The 18,810-nt window shown below is 45.7% G+C and overlaps 1 protein-coding gene and 1 pseudogene across 1 annotated transcript in view; one reads left to right on the top strand and one right to left on the bottom strand.

Annotated features, from left to right (window-relative positions):
* Positions 1–18,810, bottom strand: part of astn1 (astrotactin 1) — a 3,463,295-nt gene that overhangs the window by 1,316,164 nt on the left and 2,128,321 nt on the right. The gene's annotated exons all lie outside the window — the stretch shown is intronic.
* Positions 4,598–4,836, top strand: LOC139270012 (U2 spliceosomal RNA; annotated as a pseudogene).

Genomic DNA, 18,810 nt, shown 5'->3' with positions numbered 1-18,810 from the left:
TGCATGCTGTTACCACCAACAGCTCACTACCTCATGAACCCAAGGGGCATCTCCAGTCTGGAGAATACCATCTGTCTTATTTTCTGCTGCAGAAGCTAGCATCCTGGAAGATTTATACTTGTGACAGCAGGACCAGTAACATTCTCCATTTACTTCTTTGCCCAGCTACAGAATAGAACTGAATGGCCTGAAAGCGACGGTGGTCGCTGCGGACCTTGAAGAAAGTTGTCCACAAAGATCTCGTGATCCCTGTTGCAACAACTTTAGCTTTCTTGATCTTAACTTGATTGCAGCGTTGTCAAAAGGGGATCCCCAGCGTACAGCAGCAGTGATGTCATCAAGCTATTTAAGTAACCAATCACATTCAAGAATTCTCAGGGAAAGCACACCAAGAAATAAAAAGCGGCTTTTACTATTCACTTTAAAAAATTTTAAAGAGTAAAATAAAGGGCCCAAGTTTCGGGCCACGCCTAGAACAGCACAGCCCTGACCTGGATACTGGTTTTTCGTGTCACAAAGTGCGCCTAAAAAAAACTTACAGATTCTCCGGCTCCCTGCTGGTCCTCTTGAGTCGGGCGCGGTGCAGCACGAGCTGTAGGGGGCGGAGCCAGGTCCCTGCATTGAAAACAGTGCCGGGACCTCTGCACATGCGCGCTACAGGCGCCTAAAACTGTGTGGGAGGGAACCAAAGCACACAGCCCCTAGCCCTGGCTGAATGGCCTCATTGGGGCTGCGTGCATAAGGCTGCATCCCACGCCCAGCTCCTGCTTCCTCCTGACCCGACTCGACTCCCACTTTCCCCTCCCCCCCCGCCTGCCCCCGGACCGGACGGGATCCAACCCCCCCGGACTGGACCCGACCCGCGCTCTCTGCCCCCCACACCCGACCTGACCTCCCTCTCCCTCCCTCCCGACCCGAACCGAACCGACCTCCCTCCCATCACCCCCCCAACCTGACCCGCGCTCCCGACTCCCGACCCCCACCCCCCGGACCGGACCCGACCCAACCTGATCTCCCTCCCCCCCCCGCCCCCGACACAAACCGAACTGACCTCCCTCCGCCCACCCGACCAAACCCGCGCTCCTGACCCTGACCTGCGCTTCCCCCCGACCCGACCCGCGCTCCCGACCCCGGACCCGACCCGACCCAACACCACCTACCTGTAAATCTGGTGCTGGGGACAGGCCCTGCCCGAAGTCATGGGCCCGGCCGGGCCCGGCCCATTCAGCCTCCCCCCCACCCCTTCTCCTTTCCCCCCCCTTCTCCTTCCCCCCCTCCCTCTCCTTCCCCCCCTCCCTCTCCTTTTCCCCCTCCCCTTCTCCCTTTTCCCCCCTTCTCCTTCCCGCCCCTTCTCCTCCCTCGCCTTCCCCTTCGCCTCCCCCCTCTTCTCTCCCCCACTTCTTCCCCTTCCCTCCCCCTTCTCCACCATCCTGCCCCCTTCCCTCCCTCCCCCTCTGACTCCCTCCCTGCCCCCCCCTCGCTCCCTCTACCCCCCTCCTCCCCCTCCCCTCGCTGTCAGAAACAAAGACACTGACAGACAGAGAGTGAGAGACACAGACAGACAGACAGACATAGAGATAGAGACACTGACAGAGACACACTGGGGGGGCGGGGGGGCATCCCAGCACGCTGTTGGAGGGCTCCCGGTGCTGCAGTCGGTAAGTAGAAAATGTTTTATTTATTGATTTAAAAAAAAATTATTTCTTATTAATTTTTTTTGATTGATTTATTGGTTGATTTATTGATGTTTTTATCATTTATTATTGATGATGGCTCTTTATTTGTAAAACTGAAGTGTTTAATGTTTGTAAACTTCCCTTTAAACCCCCCCATTCCCTACGCCTGATTTGTAACCTACGCCTGATTTTCTAAAGTGTAGACAAGGTTTTTTCGAGCGTACAAAAATCTTCACTTACTCCATTCTAAGTTAGTTTGGAGTAAGTTTTCACTGCCGAAACTTTGAAAACAGGCGTAAGTGGCCGGACACGCCCCCTTTTGAAAAAAAAATTCTGTTCCAAAGTGAAACTGTTCTAACTGACTAGAACTGGAGCAAACTAAATGCCGAGAATTTGAATTTCTAAGATACTCCGTTCTATACCAGTTGCTCCAAAAAATCAGGAGCAACTGAGGCCGAAACTTGGGCCCAAAGATTGGGACATATACACGAGGTTAAGGTGGAAGCTGAAATATCATAAAGAAACTTAAAAAGATTTTAAAAATATAAATTTTTTATTATTCTAAAAATCTCGTCATGTTTTTTATCATAATAGATACATTTGACATTCCACAAATATAAAATTAGTTTTTCAGAGTCAGAACAGTTGTTCATCAGTCAATATGCCAGTAAACATCCTGTGAACGAATAAAAAAAATACCCAGTTACACCTCTTTCCTTTATCAGCGCATGCACGAAATCTTGAAGTTACGGACAGTTTCAGAGAGGTAATGTCGCGAACGTTGACAGTTTCGCCATCATTACCACCGCAAATTCTGAGCCAATGTGTGTGTAGTTTCCCCCCCGCCGCCACCACCAGATATAGGGTGGCAAAAATTATGTGGATCAAAAAAATATTCCACAAGCAGGTAAACAGGTGAACTAGCTGGTCTCTGACAGGTCTCAACCAGAAACATTCCAAGTTAAAATTGAAACGTAAAGACACAAAAGTAAAATACTGCGTGGATGCTGGAAATCTGAAATAAAAACAGAAAATGCCAGCAATGCTCAGCAGGCCAGACAGCAGCTTTGGAGAGAGAGAAACAAAGTTAACATTTAAGGTCGATGACCTTTTGTTAGAACTTTGGTTGATTGACCTGAAACGTTAACTTTGTTTCCCTCTCTGCAGATATTGCCTGACCTGCTGAGTATTTCCAGCATCATCGGTTTTTATATGTAAATGATTGTCTCCAAATGGCCATTGTTCGTGGCAAACAGTGGCCTCAACTATCAAGAGCAGTTGAAACATCTCTTAATGTTGCTCGCAATGAAGTCCTTTTCCCACATTGGCTGCCATTGAAATAGGAGGAATGGAACTCCTTATAATAGGAGGAATGGAACTCCTTACAATAGCTTTCATGACCTCAAAACATGTCAACATCTGACAACTCCATTTTTCAAACCTGGATTCAAAAATGGGCAGGCCACATTGTCCGCATGCCCAACATAAGACTCCTAGAGCAAGCGCTCTACTCAGAACTACACGGCAGGCGATCCCTAGATGGGCAGATCCTTAAATGTTTCAAGGACACCCTCAAAGCCTCCTTGATAAAGTGCAACATCCTCACCGATACCTGGGAATCCCTGGCCAAAGACCGCTCTAAGTGGAGGAAGAGCATCTGGAAGGGCACTGAGCACCTCGAGTCTTGTCGCCGAGAGCATGCAGAAAACAAGCACAGGCAGCGGAAGGATCGTGCGGCAAACCAGACTCCCCACCCACCCTTTCCTTCAAACACTGTCTGTCCCACCTGTGACAGAGACTGTAATTCCCATATTGGACTGTACAGTCACCTGAGAATTCACTTTTAGAGTGGAAGCAAATCTTCCTCGATTCCGAGGGACTGCCTATGATGATGATTTTCAAACCTCCCCGTTGCTTACGACCAAACCAATTGTTTGTCATATGAATGGACATTGGCTTCAAAGATTAATTTTTCTGAGAATAGTTCCAATTTTCCCAAAACACAAACCCAAGCAACTTTTTTGTCACATCTATTGAATTTCAGTACTTCAGCCCATTTTAGTTTCTCTTCTTACTAAAGACCCTGTAATATTTTTGAAACTTCCGCAGATACTTCTTTTTTGTTCTGCATCAAAGACCATCCCGGCAAGTGAGCCATTACTCCCAACAAATTGTTACAAATTTATTTGCACAATATCTAATATTGTAGCATTGCTTGCATGTTTAACTGATTGGAAATACTAAGCATCAGCCTGAGCTCAGTGGTAGCACTTTTGCCTCTGAGTCAGAAGATGCTGCGTTTAAGTCCGATTTGCGAACATAATCTAGGCCGGTATTTCAGTGTCGTGCTGAGGGAGTGCTGCAGTCTAAGATGCTGTCTTTCGGATGAGACATTAAACCAACTCAGGGAGTCATAAAAGATCCTACGGCACTATTCGAAGAAAAGCAATGGTGTTCAACCTAGTGCGCACAGCAAGGTCACGTAAACAGCAATGTGATAATGACCAGATAATCTGTTTTCGTATCATGATGATGCTGATGATATGAAAACAGATTATCTGGTCATTATCACATTGCTGTTTATGTAACCAAGCTGTGGGCACATTGGCTGCCGTCTTTCCTACAATACAACACTGACTACAATTCAAAAGTACTTAATTGGCTGCAAAGCGCTTTGGGACATCCTGAAGTTGTGAAAGGCGGCATATAATCGCAAGTCCATTCACTCGTATTAACATTTAACTTCTACCTCATCGGATTCAAAATTAATAACACACAATACTTCACTAACACTTCTGATAATACTGAGCCTGGACCACTATATCCTCACAGAGTCTCCATGCTATAGGAAGAAACATTTAACGTTCACAATTTGTCTGTAGCTTTAAAGCACAGATTCTGTTTTGTGCCATTGAATTACATCCGCTTCTCGGCCTTTTGGCTAAGATCATGCGTAACTGACCTGACAGGGGAGTAGCCACCATGACCTCCGGGTGGTTCTCCCTGGATCAGGAAGGTATATGCTTGCTTTTTTGGAAACAGGAGGTGGGTGGGGTGGCTTGACCCATCCACCTCCACGGAGGTGTGTGGGGGACCTGACCCATCCACCTCCATGGCACGAACCTGGTATTGCAGTACTTTCAGGAACGGTGCAGTGGCTCTAGGCCTTTTGGCTAAGAGCATTGGCGCAGAGTGATCCTTGGCGTGTGCAAGGTGACCTCTGGCGTTTGTGATTTGACAAAGAATTGGAACGATTGGCTACGAATTTCCAAAAAAAAAAATTACATCTGAGATGTGTTAAGATACTCTTAAATTGGGCCCAAATTTCCCCAACCCATTTTTACGGCGCACTCACCCGAAATGCACCGACTTTTTGCGCTCAAAATGGCGCCACAAAAATGTACTCACGATTCTGACCGCTCTACTTTGTATCCCGGATCCTGGTGCGGTGTTTCTCGTGGAGTGGGGGTGAAGCTACAGCCCTGCGCTGAAAACAGTGCCGGCAGCTGCACGCATGTGCAGTGGAGTCTGCGCGCATGCACAGTAGCTCCTCGCCCTCCCTGCAGGTTGTGAGTGGGACCCGATGTTCGCCACCCCTATCCCTGGCCGAATAGTTTCCCGCACTGGCTGGGGCGGGCCCTCTGTGGATCTCTCTCCCCCCCTTCACCGATGTCGCTGTGGATCTCTCTCCCCACCCTTCACTGATGCCGCGTTCAGCCTCTCCCTCCCTCCCTCCCTGTTCAAAGATGCCGTATTCAGCCTCTCCCTCACTCCCCTGTTCACGGATGCCGCGTTGAGCCTAGCCTCCCGGTGTGCATCCTGCCACCCCTATCCCAGGCCGAATGGCCTCCCGCACAGGCCGGCCGCTGCCGAGTTTAGTTGAAGATATGATTTACTTCGGTTCTTTATTTGCTAATTGAATTATTTACTTCAGTTCTTTATTTTTTATTGAATGCTTATTACTTTTTGTGCATATTTTTGTGCTTTGTTCACTGCTTTGTAAGTCTTGGTGCTTTAGAATGTACTAACCTGCATTGATTTCTTAACTCTCCGCAAGGGTTTTCTGTGCGGCCACAAGTGGCCACATACACTGACCTAAGTTAGTTTGGAGCAATTATTAGCTGTCCAATTTGGCTTAAATGGCCAAAACGGTTGGTAACGCCCCCTTTTGAAAAAAAAAGAACTAAAAAAAATCCTAACTAACTCACTTACACTGGCGCAAATTAAATGTGCCGAATGGGGACTTTTAAGATACTCCAGAAAAATCAAGTTGCTCCAAAAAAAACAGAACAACTCCTGGGCAAATTTGGGCCCAAAAGAAGCGAGACACAAATCTATTCATGTCCGACTTCAAGTTCCTTTATGTTGCCTCACGAACTTCGGACAAAGCAAGTCGGTAACCAAGGTTGCAAACAAAATATTGGCATGATAATGGCAATTTTTTCCTCTGTAGCCTTTTATAGGAGGTGCATACTTGACACAGTTGAATGTGGATTCTCTTCCAAGCCTATTTGTGTTTGTATCATATTTTTAAAAGAAACTATTTCATCCCTGGAAATAGCATAAAGAAATACTTAATTATCCTTGGACATTTGAAAAAACCATGGAGCTTCTCACTTTGAAGATTGCACACATGATTTCCATCTACCTCACTTTCTAGAAATGTTCCTCACGGATTTAGAATTCTGTATGGATCTAAATTATAGGGAGAGGGCAAGAGAGAAAGAAATACTGGGATTTATATAGCGCCTTTCATGACCACCGGATGTCTCAAAGAGCTTTATCGCCAATGACGTACATTTTGGAGTGTAATCGCTGTTGTAATGCGGAAACGCAGCAGCCAATTTGCGCAAAACAAGTTCCCACAAACAGACATGTGATAATGACCAGATAATCTGTTTTTGTTATGTTGATTGAGGGATAAATATTGGCCAGGACACTGGGGATAACTCCCCTGCTCTTCTTCTAAATAGTGCCATGGGATCTTTGAGAGGGCAGATGGGGCCTCGGTTTGACGTCTCAGCATAAAGACGGCACTTCCGACAATGCAGCGCTCCCTCAGTACTGCACTGGAGTGTCTGCCTAGATTTGTGGGACTTGAACCCACAACCTTCTGAATCAGAGTCGAGAGTGCTACCCTCTGAGCCAAGGCTGACGATTAGAGAGAGAGACAAGACAGAAATGCAGCAGTTTAGCGGAAAATCACATTTACTGAGATGTGTAAGCATCCTGCAGAATTTGAGTTTTCTCGATCGCATTGTTGAAAGCAGAACCTTATACTGAAATTATACTAAAAGACTTTATTACAAAAATATTACTGTGGTATAATGTTCATTTTATGGTCAGTTATTTGTATTTCAGGAGAAAAATAGTGCAATTAACATATTGCAAAGTACTTAATCCAACATTCAGGGTTGGGGTTAATTAAGAAGTGCATAAAGTGTATTTCCTGAAAATAGAGTCATTAAAGAAAAGAGGAAATCTTTATTTTTGAGAAGGTAAAATCGGAGTTTGAAATTCCTGTCTTCATTAGTCTGTTATCATCATCATCATAATCGATCCCTCGAAATGAGGATGACTTGCTTCTACGCTAAAAAGGGATGAGTTCACAGATGTTTCAATGGAGGACCTAATATTCCAGGTCCGGAACTACACGTTGAAGGTTGGAAGATGCCTGTGTGTGGAATTTTTTAACGTGTGGTGGCCGTTGCACATCAGTCACCACACAGGCTTGACAGAGCTAGGTCTTGGTCCAGTGGCAAGGGTTAACCAAGATGGCAAGGGAGACCAAGCTCTGCTGCACGGACTTAGTGCGCACACATAATGCAGTGTGGGTTCGTCCATGCTTCTCCTGGGCCCTTGCCTCTTCTGGGCGCCGAACTCACGCCTCTCCTGGGCCCCGATCATGTCGCCCCACGATCATTCGCCACTCCTGCGCCCCAGTCTTGCTGCTCCTGCTGTACCTGCCCACGCTCCAATCAGCGACCTGGATCTTGGTGACGTCCAATTCAGTCATCCTCTTCACAGCTGTCACCCTCCAGCACCCGCTGTACTTTGAAGTGGTATGCCCCTTTGAAGTCCCCTACCTGCCGATGGTCCTTGCTGGTTGGGGCTGCCATGCCGAATGCCAGGTCAGGCCGCACGCTGCTCCTTTATCTGTTATCTGTTAGTCTATTATTACACAACTGATAAGAACATAACAAATAGGAGTAGGAGTAGGTCGTATGGCCCATCGAGCCTGTTCTGCCATTCAAATAGATTATGGTTGATCATCGACCTCAACTTCACTTTCCTGCCTGATCTCCCTATCCCTTGAAACCCCTAGATTCAAAAATCTATCTATCTCAGTCTTGAATATATTCAGACACTCAGCATCCACAGCCTTCTGGGCGAGAATTTCAAGGATTCACAACCCTCAGTGAAGAAATTCCTCCTCATCTCAGTCTTAAATGGCCTTCCCCTTATCCTGAGACTGTGCCCCCTAGTTCTAGACACTCCAGCCAGGTGAAACAACCTCTCAGTATCTCCCCTGTCAATCCCCTTCAGCCGCCAGTTTTAAATCGCATCATGCAGCAAATAGTTAATACATTATCAATGAACCTAAAATATATAGGTTCAAAACTTAAGCCCATTCCCCTTTGTTGGTCTGCATGTCTCACATTGGGATTAAGTGCATTGACAGGGCAGATAAATAAAGCATTCCAAAAGCTGCATATAGTTCAGCTACAAGTGCCTTTTCAAGATGCTGGATGGCCAGCCCTGAGCTATGTATTGACCAGGCTTGACTCGCCCTTTCAATCCCTTCCCTGTTGAAGGAATTACCATAGATTTCATTCAACATCTCACCATTTGCACAATGCAGGAGAGTGTTCACAATGCGGATCAAACCAACCACTGTTCCTGTGCGACCCAAGGGAAATCTCAACTAAAGCAAGGTGTGGGAGAAGCACTTTTGACTACTTCTAGACATGACTACTCCAACGCACTCCTGGCTGGCCTCCCAAGTTCTACCCTACGTAAACACGAGGTCATCAAAAACTCGGCAGCCCATATCCTAACTCGCACCAAGTCCCACTCACCCATCACCCCTGCTCTCGCTGACCTACATTGGCTCCCGATTAAGCAGCGTCTCAATTTCAAAATTCTCATCCTTGTTTACAAATCCCTCGCCCCTCCCTATCTCTGTAATCTCCTTCAGCCTCACAACCCGTCGAGATGTCTGCGCTCCTCTAATTCTGCCCTCCTGAGCATCCTTGATTATAACCGCTCAATCAATGGTGGCCGTGCCTTCTGTTGCCTAGGCCCCAAGCTCTGGATCTCGTTCCCTACACCTCTCCGCTTCTCTACCTCGCTTTCCTCCTATAAGACGCTCCATAAAACCTACCCCTTTGACCAAGCTTTTGGTCATCTCCCATAATTTCTTCTCATGTGGCTCGGTGTCAAATTTATTTGTTTTGTCTTTAACACTGCTGTGAAGCGCCTTGGGACATTTTACTACGTTAAAGATGCTAAAAAATACAAATTGTTGTTGTTTTGTTCCGATTACCTTCTGATCTATTTCTAAATCATCAACATACATCATCAAGTTTCCGACAAACCAACCCTAAGCATGTGATGGATTGGTTAACTTTTTAAGAACTGGGCAGTATTTTCGGAACTAAAAGTTTATCAGATAGCACTGAAGACAAGAGTTGTTTAGGGTGTCTAAATGTTCGATTTCAAACTGGACATTATAGTTCACTGGTTGGGAATTGTTAGGTTTGGAAAACAAATAGCAAAGGTTTTGTTTCAATCACTTCATTTAAAAAAAAATTCTTGTTAGTTGCCTTCACAATTGGGCCCATTACGTATCCACCCATGTGCGAGTGGATCTGTTACACGTTTGCACGAGTGGATCAATTACGTGGTCGTACATATGCAGGTAGAACTGTCTTGTACATCTGCAGTTTTGGACTGGATAGAAGCTGACGTCTCATATCCTGGTTCTCCCAATTCAACTTTACAAAAAAAAAATGACTCAGTTCCTGGAATATCACTTTTGAGAGGTGTAAGACGTAACGTTACAATAGTATATGGAGCTGCTTCCACTTATATTGGGAGCATGCTTCATTATTTCCACCAGTGCATAGAAACATGAAATCAGAACACATCCATTCGCTGTACCTTGTAGCTCACCAAGACGGCTGGTTCACATAATAAAATGGGAAATTGGTCAGGATTGATATAAACATTTCCACAGGTTGAATTTTAGTTTCCATAAAACTTGCTGACCCATCATAAATCCTCCACTATCTGTCCATGTAATCATCAAAATTGTTAGATCCCAAGTGAGCTCAATATGTTACACATTACTATTCTTTCAGTATTCGAATATATGATGCAAGCTGCATTCATGTGAACTCATAACTAATTTTTTTGCGAATGTTTCACTTGTGCTCGCTGACCTACATTGGCTCCCGGTTAACAATGACTTGATTTCAAAATTCTCATCCTTGTTTTCAAATTCCTCCATGGCCTCACCCCTCCCTATCTCTGTAATCTCCTCCAGCCCCACAACACCCCCGAGATGTCTGTGCTCCTCAAATTCTGCCCTCTTGAGCATCCCTCATTATAATCGTTCAACTATTGGTGGCCGTGCCTTCTGTTGCCTAGGCCCTAAGCTCTGGAATTCCCTGCCTAAACCTCTCCGCCTCTCTATCCTCCTTCAAGACGCTCGTTAAAACTTACCTCTTTGACCAACATTTTGGTCACCTGCCCTAATTTTTCCTTATGCGGTTCAGTGTCAAATTATTTATCTCATAATGCTCCTGTGAAGTGCCTCGGGACATTTCACTATGTTAAAGGCGCTATATAAATACAAGTTGTTGCTGTTGTGAGTTAAAAATTCATTCATAAAATCATGTTCATAGCTTTGCATACTTGGGCATGCAAAAGAACACCCATAATCAACTTCTATGACCAAATTATTTTACATTTTGCCATCAAAGACAAACATTCAATAAGATGAGGCAACACAGTATCATGCAATGATTGCGCACCCATTTTTGATGTATACTGAAGCACCAACAAACACACATCAACAGAATAGTATGTCCATGCAGTAACTTTAAAATGTGGTAACTGTTCAAAAGAGGACACACTAAACAGACAATGGCCTGGATTTTGCTGTACTAATAATGGCGAGGTTGTCAGAGCTCACCGTTATTGCTGATTAAAACTGGCAGTAACTTCTGGCGCCCGCACATGTGCAGTTCAACGCAGAAATGTGGAAGTTGCCGTCAGAGATATCCTGCTCCTCCACAAGGTGTGCTGTTGCAGTCTTTGAACATAACATAAGAACATAAATAGGAACAGAAATAGACCATACGGCCTCTCGAGCCTGCTCCACCATTCAATAAGATCATGGCTGATCTGATCATGAATTCAGCTCCACTTCCCTGCCCGCTCCCTATAACCCCTTATCCCCTTATCGTTTAAGAGACTGTTTATTTCTGTCTTAAATTTATTCAATGCCCCAGCTTCCACAGCTCTCTGAGGCAGCGAATTCCACAGATTTACAACCCTCTGAAAGAAGAAATTTCTCCTCATCTCTGTTTTAAATGGGTGGCCCTTTATTCTAAGACCATGCCCGCTAGTTCTAGTCTCGCCCATCAGTGGAAACATCCTCTCTGCATCCACCTTGTCAAGCCCCCTCATAATCTTACACATTTCGATAAGATCACCTCTCATTCTTCTGAACTCCAATGAGTAGAGGCACAACCTACTCAACCTTTCCTCATAACCCATTTGCCAATGAAATCTGCACAGAAATCACTGTTAAGGCGTGAACATCAATGAATTACCCACGAGTATCGCACTAAAGGCCGATGAAAAACTTGACCATTGTTCAATCAGGAGTAACTGAGTTTTTAAACAGTGTAGTAAGTCATAATTACTGCTGAACGACCTCTCTGGCTCAGAAACATTCATTTTAAAAGTGTGGAGTCTCATTCCCTCAGAAGAATCTTTTTTTAAAGTTTGTGGTTTTCTTTTTAAATGACTCCCTTAACCCCATGTGTATGTCCCAATTTTTATTTTGCTTTCTGTACAATGATTTAAATGTAATTTATATTTCCTGTTTTTTACTTCCTGCTTTGCCGTCTGTGAGGATTCTTCAATCTGATGGGTTGATCAGCCTCCTTGCTGCTTGTCCTGTTCATAGAAGCTACAGGTACCCTATAGAGGGCACCAAATTTAAAGCGCCATTGGAAAAGAGAAAGGGACCGAAATTGCCCCCTGACACTCACCAATTTCCTTGGGGATTTACCGCCCCAATTGTTGGGACAATGTTTCGAGGGATTTTGCCCTCTTTTTTAATATTTCTCTGGCGGGGCGGTGAAGTCGGGCTGCGTCGGCACAGAAGTCGGCAAGGAGCGGGGCGGAACGCGGGCGGACTCATGAGCACTGTGCTGACGTGTCACAATGCCCCTCCCCTTCAGTTAAAGGGGATGGCAACTGAAAGCTCTGCAGAGACTTCAGTACTGCCCAGTGGGCCACCAGGGAAGGGTTCGGCCAGGCTGGGGTGCCTTGGCCGCCATTGTAGGGCTGACTTTGGAGTCGGCCGATAATTAAAATGAAATGGCGGCCGCTACAGTGAGCCCTCCCCTTTAAGGGCAGATACGCCGCCCATCCACTAGCAGCTTCCCACCCGGGGAAAGCTGTTGGGGGAACCAATCGGCAGCTCCTCCATTCCTGCAGGGCAATTTCCCCGCGGGAGCGGAAAGGGGGTTGGTGCCGGTCGGTAAAGGGTTGGTACCTGCGGGAACAAGGGCAGGGCGGCCACAAAAATAAAGAAGGGCAATTTTGCAAATGTTGGCGCCTCCGCCCCGACTGAGCAATAGGTGCCTACCGACCGCTTACCGTCTCTTTGAGGCGGTCATTGCTCTTTAAAAAGGGGGCAATTTCAGCCCGAAAGTCTGCACTCTAGAGCCTGCTAAAACTTTGTGGATAACTTTTTCGAGGTGAACAGCAAGTGCCGGTCCTTTGCTGCTGAACGCAGTGTCCGTGCCATTGTATCAAATGGAAGTACTTGGCAAAATATTGCTCTAAACCACTGGACAGCAACACACAACAGAACACAATTTCAGTGTCCATGCAATGGTACACAATGCAGTATGGAATGACTAATGCGCAGTGAGTGGACAATACTGAATAAACATTATCGAACAGACAAGCCATGTGTGTCCCAATTCATTCAACAGAGAGAGTGAATGTATTTACACTGTATATCATGTAACCTGTGACACGTTTGAAGCAACCCATTCTGAACATTCCTCTTGGGTAAAAGTAAACTAAATTAATGCCAACACCCGCACCAATTATTCAATTCCTGTTCTGTTTGAATGTGTCCTGAATATAAAATAATATCAAAACAGAAAATGCTGGAAACACTCAGCAGGTCAGGCAGCTTCTGTGTAGAGAGAAACAAGAGGTAACGTTTCAGATCAATGACCCTTTATCAGACCAGTCATCGACCTGAAACGTTAACTCGGTTTCTCTCTCCACAGATACCTCCTGACCTGCTGAGTATTTCCAGTATTGTTATTTTTATCTTGTTTTATTTCAGATTTCCAGCATCCGCCATATTTTGCGTTTGTATTTGTGCTCTGTTGTGATGTTTGTGCTCAGTGTATTTTGTATTGATTCTCTGTGGAAGTTATGATCTGCACTTTGCACTAAATAACAAAAAATTGAATAAATACTTTTTGATTTATCCACAATCCAAAAGATTACCATACAAAGTTCTTTAACCTGCTGTCGCCTCCTAAATCCATGTACATCTTTCCTGCCACTCCTTGACTGAATCTCTTCAATTAGGTGTCTGTCCCCATCACAGCACAAAGTCACAAATTCTATTCTCTGTGACTGTTAACATGATCTATTATTCATCCTCGTCCACCTCAACCTATCTGCAGCTTTTGCCATGGTCGACCACACCGTCCTCCCCCAACGGCTTTCCTCCGTAGTCCAGCTCAGTGGGATTAACCTTGTTTAGTTGCCCAATCGTAGCTAGAAAATCTCTGGCAAAGTCTTCTCTTCCCACCCACAAACTATTACCTCTGGAGTTCCCCGAGGCTCTGTCCTTGGCCCCATCCTCTTCCTCATCTATACACTGCCCCTTGGTGACATTGTCTACAGACATGAGGTCACCTTCCAAATGTACATTGAGAACACCCAGCTCCACCTCTCCGCCAACCTTCTCAATGTCTCCACTGCCTCCTTTGTTGCCAGACTGCTTGTTCGACACCCAGTCTTGTATGGACTGCAATTTCCTGCATTTAAAAATAAAGATGACTGAAGCCATTGTTTTTGGCCCCTGTCATATACTCTCTACCCTTACAACTGATTCCATCAATCGCAATCTTGGCATCCAATTTAGCCCCGAGCCGAGCTTCTGACCCCATATAACCATCATCACGGAGACTGCTTACTTCCACTTCTGTAACGTCACCTGCCTTAGCCTATCTTCTACTGAAGAACTCATCCATGCCCTTGTTAGCTCCAAATACAACTATTCCAATGCTCTTGTAACTACTTTCCACTCTGCATAAACTTCAGCTTGTCCAAAACTCTGCTGCCTGTGTTCTTTCCTACTCGCCAATCATAAGAACATAAGAAATAGGAACAGGAGTAGGCCATTTGGCCCCTCGAGCTTGCTCCACCATTTACTAAGATCATGGCTGATCTGATCTTGGCCTCAACCCCACTTCCCTGCGAGCTCCACATAACCCTTGACTCCCTTATTGTTCATGTGATGTATTTGCAGCCATGCTCTGTACCTTGCATTGTACCATGTAATTATATGTAATAGCCAACAGATGAGGAAAGCCCGGGAGGCACACATTACTGCACCTCATGCTGCCTCCCTATATTAAGCAGGCTCCACCTGCAGTGCTCACTTTTGGAGTTTACATTAAACCTAAAGGTCACAAGGTGATCAGCTTCAGCATGGGCCATGTGTGATTTATTATAATGATAAGCATACGTATCAGTTCAAAAATCTGTCTATCTCTACCTTAAACATATTCAATGACCCCGCCTCCACAGCTCTCGGGGGTAGAGAATTCTACAGATTCATAACCCTCTGAGAGAAGAAATTCCTCCTCATTTCCGTTCTAAATGGAATCAACCCTTTCCTTGCTAACTCACAATGACTCCCGATTCCTGAACGCCCCCAATTGAAAATTTTCATTGTCATATTTAAATCTCTTTAGGGCCTTGTTCCTCCTTATCTCTGTAACATCCTCCAGCTCTTGAACCCCCCCACCCCCCCGAGAAACTTCCATTCCGAATACTCTAACCTCTTGTTCATTACCACACCCTTCCTTCGCCACATCAATTGGCAGTCGTGCCTTCATTCATCTCGGCCCTACACTCTGGAATTCCCTCCCTCACTTACGCTTCTCCTTTAAAGCTCTCTTTAAAACCCACCTCCTTGGCCAAAGTCATGTTCACCCCTTTTCATATCTTCTACTTTGGCTCGGTGTTTCTGTATTGTCCAAATATGCCTCTGTGAAATAACTTGGAACGTTTTTCTATATTATCTCTGTCCTTCCCCTCTTTGGTCCAGGACCATGTGTGCGTGTCTGCTTGTGCAACACAGGGGAAGAAAGGTGCAATCTGCAGGAACAGCAAATAAGGTTTTGCTCCAAACCGTACCTGGTTATTCTAGTCTGTAACTATTTTCAATGTGCTGTGGCCTAGTGTATAAAAAGGTTTGGGAGAACTTAGAGAGGACCTTGAAGCAACATATCTGATGTAACATACACCTTTTTTCTATTCACGTACCAGGCCGTGCTGGCAAAGGGGCAACCCTATTATCGGAGATGCCGGAACATTCTTCTCTAGTAGACGTGTTTTCTTACATGTTGTAAAAATGCAGTTTGGCTCCCTGTCACATTTGTATTGAATAAACTCAACAAGTTTTCAGAAGGCCTCCTCAAGTTGAGCATCCACTGATGAAGTCTAGACACAAACAGAAATATAGCATAGTGTTGTAGCAGGTCTCAAAAACCAGGCAGAATATGTCAAGCAGGGCTTTTTACTGCATGGTTGATTTTGCCCAGGTCAGAATATGTCCACCAATGGCATTCATCCAGCATCTAGATAGCCAGCAAGCCCTTCAAAATCTTGAAACATTTGGACCAGGTTATGTGACACACTAACTGGATAGAAGATGATTTTGTTTATATAATACGCATCCTCACATCATCCCAAAGTGCACTTCAGCACAATGAAGTACTTTCGATATGTTGCCACTATTGTAATGCAGACAAATGTGGCTGCCAATGTGTTCACAACAAGGTCCTACAAAGATCAATGCGATAAATGACCAAAAAATAAATCTGTTTTGGTGGTCTAGCCAGGGCACTGGGAGAACTCCCCGATCCTCTTTGTTGAAAAAGCGTCATGGGATCTTTCACATCCACCTGAACAGGCAGACAAGACCTTGGTTTAACTTCTCATTTGGCTGCACCTCCAACAGTGCAGAACTCCCTCAGCACTACATTGACTTATCAGCCTAGATTGATGTGCTTGAGTTCTATGCAGTAGGGCTTGAACTCTCAAGCTTCAAGCTCAGATACAAGAGTACTGACAATCGTTACCTTATGATGGTTATTAGAGACAATTGGGCTTCCCCAATCTTTCAGTTTCTGTACCTGAGCTGTGCAGATCAGGAAAGCCCCCGGTTTGCTGATCGCAGATAGGGTGGTGCTGGAATGATCTGACAGTTTTGATTGGTCAGCCGGGGCATATATAACTATGAGTGCCAACTGTGGCTCAGTGGGTCGCACTCGCGACTCTAAGTCAGAAGGTTGTGGGTTCAAATCCCACTCCAGGAACTTGAGCACATGAATCTAGGCTGACACGCCAATGCAGTGCTGAGGACATACTGCACTGTGAAAGGTGTGCCATCTTTCAGATGAGACATTAAGCCAAGGCCCCATCTGCCCTCACAGGTGAACGTAAAAGATCCCATGGCATTATTTTGAAGAAGAGCAGGAGAGTTATCCCCGGTGTCCTGGCTAATATTTATCCCTCAATCAACATAACAAAAAACAGATTATCTGATCACTATCACTTTGCTATTTGTGGGAGTTTGCTGTGCGCAAATTGGCTGCTGCATTTCCCACATTACAACCGCAACTACACTCCAAAAAGTATTTCATTGGCGGTAAAGCGCTTTGAGACATCCGGTGGTCGTGAAAGACGCTACATAAATGCAAATCTTTCTTTCTTTACCCACAGCATGAGTCAATAGTTTCAGTTGGGGGAGAGAAGGTACAAATCACTGGTTTCTTTTCAATCGTATTGTGGTATTGAAAATTGAATGTTATGGCTTTTTACTGATCTGTTTGCACTGCACGCCATCGGAGCATGCAAGTTCCCTCAGTGATGTTGCACTAAGTCATCGGGACAGCTCTGGATGGCCTGGTCAACCTTCTGCTAACTAACTGCTTGTAAAGTTGGCTGATTGGCATTGCAAATGGCAGCCTCTTCACTCACGAGATGTGGCCATGCCACAAACCCTAAACCGATAACTTGTGGCAGTCGCTTCTTCACCAGTGCGGCGAACCTTCCAATCCCACATGGACCTGTGTCCATATTTGGAAATTGCTGCACGATTTCAGCACCTGCTACGACTCCCTTAGTTGCAACATGAAAAACAAAGCAGAAACAGCGAGCCGGCCATTTTCTTCCTCCTCCCAATCGCAACCACAAGAAAAATTAAAAATTGACTGACTGGCAACAAACCTTGGAGTAATTGCTGAAACATTGATTGAATCAAACGGTTATGAATCTCCCTGCATCAAAAACATTGACTGAATCAGATTAAAAACATCCTTTTTTCACTTCAATTCCCTGTGAATGTAGAATGACACTTATTTAATGGAACTTTCTTCTTTATACATAAAAACATTAGTTTTAAATTAGAACTAAAATGTGTTAGAGAAACACACATATCTACAAGTATTCCATGCTGCCCCAATTGAGTAATTGTGCAAATCCTTAGAGATGAACACCAGATGAAGCTGTTTCTGAACTTGACTGGTTATGTTCAACATCACTGCACTCGGCACAAACACGATCCCTGTGTTTGTTTTTTTCACAAACCCCGACTCCAAAATAAGCACAGCGTCAGACTGCAGTACAATCACCCTGACCACATGACAGCACCACTACCTCTTAATAGATGGGGGCGTGGTGGGGGAAATTGCCCCGTTTCGGGCGGATAATTTGTTTCGGGCAGGAGGCAGGGGGAAGACCTGGAAATTGGTCCCTTTTAAAATGAAAAAATGCCTTTCGGGCACTGTTGGAGGTGTTAGCGGGGCGGGATCGGGGCGGTGTCCATCAATGTGACACGGCTTGTAACGTTCCTCCCCTTCACTTAAAGGCAATGATGCGGCGAGGCCTATTGAGGCCACCGTGCACTCCACAGGAGTCGGCTGAAAATTCAAACAAAATGGCGGCCACGGCGGTACGCCCTCCCCTTTAAGGGCAGCCGCGGCAGTACGCCCTCCCCTTTAAAGGCGGCCGCAGCGCCCAGCCACTGGCAGCTTTGTGCCCCGTGAAGTTGTCGAGGGCACCGACCAGCAGCGACCATGCTCCCGCGGGGCAATTCCCTCGACGCGGCGCAAAACAGGGGTCGGCGGCGAGCGGTAATAGGTCAGCGTGCCGGGCGGGGCGGGAAAGACGGGGTGCGGCAGAAACACGTTTCCATTGCCCCCAACCCTGGGGCAATTGCAGACGGGTCACATCCACCGCTTGCCCCTGGGCGGAAAAGCCTTACCACCCCGTTATCGCCTCTCAGAGGGGAAATTTTGGCCCCATGCTTTCCTGGTATGTTGTTGATGTGAAGAACAATGAGATGTGAGTGGGTGAGTTAACAGCTTGGAACACAACTATCTGAGGGGTTCACAGCGTTGCTGCGTGGTAAAGTGGATACTTGGGAGAATGAAATTGAAATGTGTAACAGTATGGGCTAGATTTTCACCTTCATTTTTGGCGGTTTTCTCAGCGGTACAGCTGTTTTTGGGAGTGAAACCGCCCGGCAAAAATTTCCCCTTACTTTTTAAATGATATCGCCCAAATC

The sequence above is a fragment of the Pristiophorus japonicus genome, chromosome 8 (assembly GCF_044704955.1).
Source record: "Pristiophorus japonicus isolate sPriJap1 chromosome 8, sPriJap1.hap1, whole genome shotgun sequence".
Lineage (NCBI taxonomy): Eukaryota > Metazoa > Chordata > Chondrichthyes > Pristiophoridae > Pristiophorus > Pristiophorus japonicus.
This window is presented reverse-complemented; position numbering and strand designations above follow the sequence as displayed.